We start from the raw sequence: 10,639 nt of genomic DNA, 5'->3' as shown, positions 1-10,639 counted from the left end.
AAAACCATTGATAAATATTAATATGTGTGTTCAGGCCAACAGAAGATTAGCCAAGACTGGCATGGAGAAAACTCTGGTAATAGTAAATGAAATGAAAATATGTGGTCATCAGTAAGCATCATATATTCCAGGCAGCATACAAACTGATAACATATCTTGAAAGAGAATAAATATATGTAAGGAATATTTACAGAATCACAGAATCATCTAGGTTGGAAAGGGCCCTGGAGATCATCTAGTCCAACCGTTCGCCTAGCACAGTTCCCACCTACAGCATATCCGTAAGCTCTAAATCGACCCAACTCTTAAACACCCCCAGGGATGGGGACTCCACCACCTCCCTAGGCAGCCCATTCCAACGCCTAACAACCCATTCTGGAAAGAAATGCTTCCTAATATCTAGTCTGAACTTTCCCAGGTGTAACTTGAGGCCATTCCCTCTTGTCCTACCGCTTGTTACTTTATTAAAGAGACTCATCCCCAGCTCTCTGCACCCTCCTTTCAGGGAGCTGTAGAGGGCGATGAGGTCTCCCCTCAGCCTCCTCTTCTCCAGACTAAACACCCCCAGTTCCCTCAGCCGCTCCCCGTACGACCTGTGCTCCAGACCCTGCACCAGCTCCGTTGCCCTTCTCTGGACACGCTCGAGTCATTCAATGTCCTTTTTGGAGTGAGGGGCCCAAAACTGAACACAGGAATCGAGGGGCGGCCTCACCAGTGCCGAGTACAGGGGTCAGATCCCTTCCCTGTCCCTGCTGGCCACGCTATTGCTGACACAAGCCAGGATGCCATTGGCCTTCTTGGCCACCTGGGCACACTGCTGGCTCCTGTTCAGCCAGCTGTCAATCAGCACCCCCAGGTCCCTCTCTGACTGGCAGCTCTCCAGCCACTCCTCCCCAAGCCTGCAGCGCTGCTGGGGGTTGTTGTGGCCCAAGGGCAGCCCCCGGCATTTGGCCTTATGGAAACTCCTCCAGTTGGGCTCAGCCCATGGCTCCAGCCTGTCCAGGTCTCTCTGCAGAGCCTCCCTGCCCTCGAGCAGATCAACACTCCCACCCAACTTGGGGTCATCTGCAAACTGACTGAGGGTGCACTCGATCCCCTCGTCTAGATCATCAATAAAGATGTTAAACAGGAGTGGCCCCAAAACCGAGCCCTGGGGGACACCACTCGTGACCGGCTGCCAACTGGATTTAACTCCGTTCACCACAACTCTCTGGGCCCGGTCATCCAGACAGTTTTTAACCCAGCAAAGTGTGCGATTGTCCAAACCTCGAGCAGTCACTTTTGCCAGGAGAATGCTGTGGGAAACGGTGTCAAAAGCCTTGCTAAAGTCAACGTGAATTACATTCCCCCCCTCCCCCGAGTTTAAGAGGTCACAGATACGAGTCACAGTAGAATACACAAAGAAATATCTTCCTAAATTAATGTCTTTTTTGTTCCTTTAGATATACCACAAAACTGAAACATGCAGTTTTCCAAAATAAAAGTTTCTGAAATTCTTATTTTTCACTGTGATTCATGAATGACAGTACTTTGTTACCAAGAACAAAACACTGTTTTCCAGTAATGCATAGTGCTCTCAGTATAAACTGAGAAACCGAACACTTGAGACTCATTCATCTGGTCAACTTTCTTAACGTGCCTGAGGAATTGATACATATGTTCTGTTGTAAAGAAGTTGCATGTATGTGTCTTAAATACAATATTTAACTTTTCTGGGGAGAACTGAGTAGCTATTTATTGAAACAATGCATGCTGAGTCTCTACTACCATCAACAGACATCTTTCTGGAGTGAATTTAAACCCAAAATGTAGAAAAAAGTAACAAGTAACTTGTAATTGTAAATCAGTAACAAGTTTCCATCTCCCTGCATACAAGAGACTGAATAGCTACCTACTGCTTTTGAAAATGCAAAGTACTCAGCCACCCACAAAATCTTGGTGCTGGACAATAGCATTTGAAAACTTAATTCTGGTACTGTACTGTCACACTCTGAGATTTGTTGACTGTTAAGAGCTTTTATTTCTTTGCAAGATATATACACATCTTTGTTGCTTATTGTACTGAGAGTCAATATTTATTTCTCAATATATATTATGGCTCAATATTACTATGCTGAAGTGATAAAAAAGGGGTTTTTTTGGAATGTTTTTTTAATCGCTGAAACTTGAATTAGGAAATGAAAACAGGTAACATCATGTATATCTGATTTCAATAACAACAAAATTAAAAATATTTTTAAGAAATCAGACAGGAATAAAGGCATTTTCAGGTTTCCACACCTTATAAAAACCTATAAAAAATATAACACATTCCGACACACAAACACACACACACAAAACCCCCATGAAGGTTAGAAAACAAACCAGAGTGCCTCTATCCTGAGTCTGGTAGTGATATTTATTCCTGGCAAATTAAAAACCAAATCATCAAACTATAGAAACACCTTGAGTGTGTTCTGTAAAATTAATAATAACTGCCCACATTATCATGTAAGTAAGAATCTCAGTTTAAGTGAATCCTTTGAAATATTTCTTAGAAAGAGTTTTTCAATTGAAACAGTGGTGTTCATTTGAGGTTTGGTGCTGAATCAGCTTACATGTCATTTTGAATAAATGTCTCTGTGTGTGCACAGATGTATAAAGGTCCTCCTTTCACTTTCTTCGGTTTATAATCCAGCAAATGAACCACAGTAAAAAAAAATAAAACAAAACAAAACAAAAAAAACCCAAACAAGATATCTGAGATTAAAATATCTGAAAAAAAAAAAAGGTTTTTATCTAACAATTTGTAGAAAATCAGATTGGAATGTAAGAAGCAAAGTGAGAAAGTCAACACCCAGCAGAGATGTATTCTGACTTAACTTCATGTCTCAAAGCATGGAGGGAAAATAGTGAGGCAGAAAACTGCTGGAAGGGAAATGTAAAGAGAAATTTATATGAAAGTTATTTTCAGGAAAATTTTTTGTTATGTGACCCAAAATACTATTTTTTAAGCCTTAAAGTCAGTAAAGCAAATCAGTTATTTCTTTTTTTTTTTTTTTTTTTTTTTTCAAGATTAGGTAAAATAAATCTTTCCCCAGTTATGATGTAATTGTAGTTCCTAGTCACATTGACTACTCCTTCCTTTTGATCCTTCTTTAAGTTTAAATTGTCCTTTTTTGATCTACTTTTATAAACATGATAATTCATTGTTTAGAAAAAATATTGTAGAAACACATTAGAGGTAACATCAGAAGGGGAGAGTTGTTGCTTTTTTTAAATTTATATTTCTTAAATTGCAGGTATTCTCAGAAAATAGCTTTAGCTGTTTTCCAGGATGAGCTGAAATGAAAGGTGCTTGAAGCAGTTGTTTTCCTCCTTGAACAAGAGGTTATTTCTTATATTCTGATTCAGGGCCCTATAGGAAGAAAATTGCTTTGAACTTTAATTTTATAGCAGTCCTACAAAAATTAAATCACTACCTGCGGTTTGTAAATTGAGTAGTGTTATTAACATGTTATATATACAGTGTCTTATTTCAAGATAAAACTAGGTCATTTAAAATATTTATGTAACGATTCCTGTGTATATGTGTGTGTTTTAGAAGCCTTGATCCCTTTAGGTATTTTTGAAAATCTTGCTAAAGAACATGTTAAAATACAGATATATTTTTATGTTTGTATGCTTCCTGAGCACTTTAAAATATTAGAACTTTAAGCATATTAAAAAACACACAAAATTATAATATTCAAATGCAATGAACCTTTTAATTGCAACTGTGTGACATCAACTCAGCAAAGTTGACGGCCCTCAAGACTATAAAGTTAAACCTAAACAAATGGAAAGAAATAGTTCAAATATGTCAAGCAACAATTTATATAGAATCTACTTGAAGTTTATTCAAACAGTAAATTAAACTACTATTGCTTAGATTAGATCAAAAGAGCACACAAATAAAAATCAGATTAATTTTATAATATTCTCACTTACATGTATATATATTAGTACAATTACAAATGCAAGATTTTAGTAAAAGACATAATAGACAAGTATGTATTACTACTCCAGACAATGTAGGTAAGAACTACATATTTAATAAAAAATGTGAAAGTTAGGCACAGCATGAAAATGCTTAAAGCTGAATTTCTGTTATTTTTCCACAGATTTAAAAATGTTACTCCCCAAGCCTCTATTACTCTCAAGATCTAAAATTGTGAGCCATTTGCTTTCTCATTTAGAGTATTTTTTTCTTTTCAATTTTTCAGTGGCTCTTCACCGTCTTGAATCATCACTTTATTAGAACTTCATGACTGCAAATTATTAAAACACAAAAAGAGAGAACAGCGCTAACAAGAAACATTGGCAGCATTAATGATGCTAGGGATGGATGAACTGTAGAGCAGGTTGTGAAGAATTTTATTTCAGAAAATGTCTATATGAAGGTCAGTCTGAATGTTTCAAGAGAAAAGAGTCAGTTCAGTTAAACATTTCTTCACACCTTGCTCTGACCATTTATAGAGAAATAATAAATTAAATTATATTAAATAACAAAATCTGGTTTGGGATAATTTGAATAAACACAATGGTCAATTCATAATGGCAAAACAACTATAACATCAGAAAAATATTATCCTTTATTTCAGGAGATTTCTTCCTTTTAATGATAGATGAGCTTATAAGAATTGATACACCTTGAAGAGTATATTGTCAGAGCTTCACATGAAAGATTGTACAGTATTGTTTATATTATGCAGAGGCATAGGCAATTCTTAAACAAACATTGAAAATATTGTAAGTGCAAGACAGGAAACAGTCAATATTTTTTGAAATTTAGAATCCTAAAAAAAGATGGCATCATAAATTTTTAATAAAGAGATAAATCTAGCAATAATAAAATGAATTTGATTAATGGCTTTTGTACCAGTAAATATCCCTACCTCAACACCATTTACTCTTTCTTATGGCAACTTCAGAAGCAACAACAAAAACCATCTAGATGAGAAATTTGATGTAAAATAGTCTATACCCAAACCATCCTTTTCTCGCAGCGACAAAACATCAGAGTCAAATGCCTTTACTAGTCACAGAGTTCCTTTAATTTTCCACTGCCAGTGTAAGTGATTGCTGGGTATGCATGTAGTACTGTTTCAGCCTGCTGTGACCTAAATGCAGGATGCTGAAGTAAAGTGGCAAGCTAGAAGATCCTTTCCTACAGTTTCAGACATCTTTGGAGGCTCTGGGGAGATTTTCCTTCTCCTAAAGCAAGCTGATGCTCAAACAGGAAACTCAAACTTTTATTTGGTTTTTGATGTCATGTATTAAAGTGTCTACAGTTTGTTCTTTCTTGAAATAGGTTTGCTGAACTTTAATGGTAAAGACACATTAGGTGGATTTAAGGATACCAGCCATATTTCACATATCACTAGTGGATGGTATAAACATAAAAACCCCTGCAACATTAAACAAGATCATATTTAATTTCATAATTCACTTTGTGGTCCAAAAAGTCAGCAAAACATGAACAAACTACCAGAGAACAAATTGGACCTACCCTCGGGCATCTTTAAATTATTCATCAGTCTTTTTGGGAAAAAAAATGTTAAATGTATTTTACTCCACTTAAATATTTTTTGTTATTTAAGCAGCAAATATTAGATAGCTTGTGCTGGTGTAAACAGAGCCTTTTACCATTTATATTGCGTTCCTCGTTAAATAAAGGTTTCTTTAGATACTCCTCAAACCAATATTAAGAAAAAATATTATTTAATTGTAAAGCACACACATCTTTCTATCTCAAAATTAGAATCTGGTACAAATTAATGCAAAAGAAAAAATGGGGGGTTGTGGAAGCAACAGATAACTGGATACACAAGTTGAAAAAACAAGCAAGGACACATTGAACAGAAGAGTATCATTCAACAAGCAACAATAAGGAATATCAAGCAGTGAGAAAAGGAAGAAATGCTCTGCAGTAGGAACCATATTATTTAATCGTAAGTGACCACTCATGCAGTAACAAACACCTGGAGTAGAAAACAGTGAGATAAACTCAGCTATTGTATATCAAAGATATGGCATGTGCACTGTTTAAACAAAGATAAATTATCCTCTATCCCTGAAAGTGGAGATGAAACATTGCATATAATTTTTAGAAAACTTGAGGAGTTCATGATGCAAGCTCAATGTGTTGCTTAAGTACCACACATCCAAGATGTATAAATAACAATGACAAAATTTTACCAATCTTGTGTTTTGAGAAAAGCCTGAATTAGTATTTTGCAGTGAACATTTATTTTTATAAGTATACTTTAAAAAAAAAAAAAATTCTTTAGTTTGTAAATCTGTTCTGAATATATGGCCAAAACTTGTGATACAAAAATAAAATTAAAAATCAGCTGAAATCATAAATATCATAAGATGATCTCTTTATCCCATTTAGGCCTTCAGTATCAAGTACACAAAAAACATTGCACCAAAACATATGTTCAAGTCCTTTGATATTTAAAGGTGAAATACACCACTAAAGAAAAGAGACTAGTCATTCCTATTTTTCCTAATTTTTGTATTCTAAGTCTTGATTTATGTCAGTCCACCTTTAGTTAAATAAAGATGTTGATAATAGGAAAACTTTCATGTCAGGTGCTTTCACATAAAATCCATCATTTCATGTCAGGTTGATCAGGATCTCCTTTTTCATTAATTGTTCTTTCTTATCTTTTTCAAATACTCCATGGTCATAGCGTCCTGCAATAACAGGAAAAACTGCAGAGTCTTCAACCAGGGATTGTTCATTTGAGTAATCTCTGAGACATAAGCTTAGTACTTGCTTTTCTGACTGTTGTTTTTAAACAGAGCCATTTATACAGAGCAGGGACTGGCAGGAAATAAATCAAGCTGTCAATGGTGTGAAACCTCACTGGACACGGTTACTATATGTGAAGACAAGCAGTAGGTATGTGACAGGTTAAAAAAAGAATTGTCAGGACACAGTAAAACTCCAGTGAAAACTGCTTTTACCGATTAGAAAAAAGCAGAGTGAGGGAGAGAAGATACCTTCTGATCTTTTTTTTGATCCTTTGTTTTTTTTTTTAAGGTTACATAGAGACTCATTCAACCTTTAATTATTATAGAAATTAAATGCATTATCTGTGTATATTTTGCTCTTTTTCCACATCAGAGTGATCACATATTTTACATGTTATCTATAATATTTTTCCATAGTGTGAAAATTAAATAATAATTGATACGTCAAAACAAAAAATCTCAGCTGCAATCAAAACTTGGAAGCAGACTCTCCCTGGAAAACTTCCAGTATGAGGTTTTCCTAGTCAAAATATGAAATATTCTCAGTCAATCCTTATATCCATAAAAATTGATATACATGTGATAAGTTTACAATTCTAAAGACATTACATTCTGGTATCATTTCATTATGTTATAGTAATAAGAGTCAAGTCAAGGGGTCTATTATTCTGACAGTGTAGAGGCATTTTTTTAACAATAAATAAAGTACTCCACAAGTTATTTTATTGAAAAAAAAGAGCATGGTTCCATTCTTAATTCTATTTTACACACACTAGGTGTCATTCCATTCTTCATAAGTTCACTTTATTCCTATACACTTAAATATTTCCCTGCTGGAGTTTTCTATTTAGGCAAAAAAACTTACAGGAAGCTGAAATATTTTTTATTTTATATTTATACTGGTGTTAGGAAAAAAAATAATATTACAGTTCAGTAATTCTTAAATGCATTAAAATATTCTGTCAAAGATTCAATAATTTCACAAAACTTAGAATGAAAACAAAAATGCTACCTTTAAAACATAAATACATTAAAAAAACCCCCATTATTAGTCAATTTTTATATAACGTATCTAAAGTATAGGTGAAACTGGAAGATAGAGCTAGATGACTCTGAAGCATAGGGTAAGGCTAAACTAAGATTTAACTCTGAAAGTTTGCTTTCAGTATATTCTGTGACTGTGCATTTCAGTCTAATTTGTGTACAATAATAAGCAACTTTCCTGTGGAAATTAATTTGCTTAAAGCTCAACTTGTCTAAATGACATTTGAATAACAATCCGTGAAGGGAGAAAGAAAAGGAAGTTTTTCTCCCACATTTGTACTTATAAGCAAAACCAAGTTCAGGAGCTGTTCTCTGGATTCCCGGCAAGTGGAGTGGCTAGTTCATATCCACACTGTTTACCATTTGATCTGAGGGCTCATCTGAGCTCAGTGTGATCATAGAATCACAGAATGGGTTGGGTTGGAAATTACTTTTAAAAATCACCTAGCCCAACCTCCCTGCTGTGGGTAGAGACATCTTGCACTAGATCAGGTTGTTCAAAGCCCAGTCCAACCTGACCTTGAACACTTCCAGGGTGGGGACATCCATAACTTCACTGGGAAATCTGTTTCGATGTCCCACCAACATCATCATAAAAATTTTCTTCATTATGTCCACTGTAAATCTACCCTTTTTCAGTTTAAAACCGTTGCCCTTTGTCTCATCACTAGCATGCCTTGGTAAATAGTCTTTCTCCATCCTCCTTATAAGCCCTCTTTATATATTAAAAGGCCACAATAAGGTGTCCCCAGAGCCTTCTCTTCTTCAGGCTGAACAACTCCAACTCTCTCAGCCTTTCCTCATAGGTGAGGTGTTCCAGCCCTCTGATCATTTTTATAGCCCTCCTCTAGACTCTCTCTAATAAGTCTATGTCTTTCTTGTACTGGGGACCCCAGAGCTGGATGCAGTACTCTAGGTGAGGTCTCACACAAGCAGAGAATAAGAATCACCTTAATGTCTCTAATGTCTCAGCTATATGGTGTTTTCATGGTGTGAGATGTAATGTAGGTGTTGCATGTCCAGGTTTGTGACTTAACACCATACCAGAGTGAACAAGATTGCTGAGATAAAGCTGGATTAAGGTAGAGGGAGCCAAACATGATTCAAGTGTCTTCTCCAAACAGCCTGCTGAGAGTGATTTCTGCCACATTCCTCTGGACCCCTTTAGGGTAATTCTCCTAGAAAGCACTGTCATCTGATATGGGTGAAAACCATGCAGGGAACGTTTTAACAGTTAAGCAACGGCTGGTCTGTGATCCAGTGTTTGAGTTTCCTTCCATCACTCTTTCACTTAGTCATAAAGATGGGGAACAAGGTGCAATGCCTAGTTCTGTCTTCAAAGCAGATGAAGGATGAATGCACATCATCTAACTTCAGGCACTGACTCAGATATTTTAAAGATCTTAGCAGGTATCTTCTCTACTCAGCAAAGAAAGCAATAACTCCCTTAATGTCAATTACAACCAGGAACATCTTTCACATTACTAGTTAACAGAGAAAGATAAGATTAGCCTTCTGGCATCTAATTTTATTAGATGATGTGACTATTAAATACTCGATCTTTCCCTCTACTACAAATCTTGAACAGAAACAGTGAAAGGCAAATTTTATTTCATATTCTTGTTTAATTTTAAAAGTCAATTAAAAAGTAAGGACTGATAGAAAATAGGTGAAGGAAGAACAGAAAGCAAAGCAGAGAAGACAGAGAACACAGTGAGAAAACATACTGCTGAGGAGAAAAATTTTTCATGTAAGTGGAGAAAAGATAAAACTTATCAAGTATTCTCATTTCCAGAGGCTGATCTTTATAAATGTGAAAAGCTAAAGGGCAGCTGATCAGCTTTATAGATAAATAGTAAAGCAATTTTTAATACACTTTCCTATCATTATGGTTATTTAAAACATAATGAAGAACATATGCTAAGCATAAGAGTATCCACAAGTCTCTATTTCATGCATGTTATTGTATAGTAAAATTGCCTCTTAAATGTTAGCATATAGAAGAATTACATTGTGTAATGTGAAATTAAGTCCCAGTTCTGCACTGAGTCACAGACATAAAGTGTATATTTTCAAGGCCTTCTTTACTGAAGATCTGTTTAATAAAGAATTTCCTTAGGTGCTGCAGGACAGTTGTTACGAAATAGCCTTCCACATAATAAAATATGTCCATCTTTACACAGGAGCACTTTGGTAAAGTCTGCTAGCAGTGTGTAAGGATAGGAAACTACTGACTGATGTATAGCAGGTTGCATTCTATTGCAATTATAGAGTCTTATCAAACATTCACTATGGATCACGTTTACTAAGTACAGTAAAGGACCACCTCCTCAGCTTCAATCTGGTAACTACCTGTTTAAAACAATGCATTTTGCTTGTTATTTCAATGAACTAATAATTTGAGCACTACCATGTATTGCATATTATAATTGGAAGCAGTTGTCTGATCATGCGTGACAAGAACATGCAAGGAGCCACCACCTCATTCAAGTTAAGATTCACTCTCAAAACTGAGTATCATCTACAGACAAAGCACAGGAAAACTCCCTTGCTGAGGAAGCAATGGTTCCCCACAGTAACTTTTCCACCAGCCTTGCAAGCTCTGTTCTGAAGACACTGTTTCTTTCACTTATTTAGAAGATCCTTGCTGTAATTTCAGAAGATTCCCAAAGCAGCTGAGCAGCTGGAAACTTCAACTGAGTCTTCTGAGAATTTAATATTTTCAATTTTTTTGTAGCTGTTCATTCACATTGATAATACTCATTATTAATACAGCTTTTTAGAGTTCTAATACGATGTTCATATCCCCTAG

General features: G+C 35.6%; 1 pseudogene; it reads right to left on the bottom strand.

Moving 5' to 3' along the window:
- Positions 1–268: 268 nt before the first annotated feature.
- Positions 269–8,526, bottom strand: LOC141958398 (uncharacterized; annotated as a pseudogene).
- Positions 8,527–10,639: the final 2,113 nt, after the last annotated feature.

This window comes from Athene noctua, chromosome 3, assembly GCF_965140245.1.
Source record: "Athene noctua chromosome 3, bAthNoc1.hap1.1, whole genome shotgun sequence".
In the NCBI taxonomy this organism is placed as follows: Eukaryota; Metazoa; Chordata; class Aves; order Strigiformes; family Strigidae; genus Athene; species Athene noctua.
The sequence above is the reverse complement of the archived record's forward strand: the minus strand, read 5'-3'. Positions and strand labels throughout refer to the sequence as shown.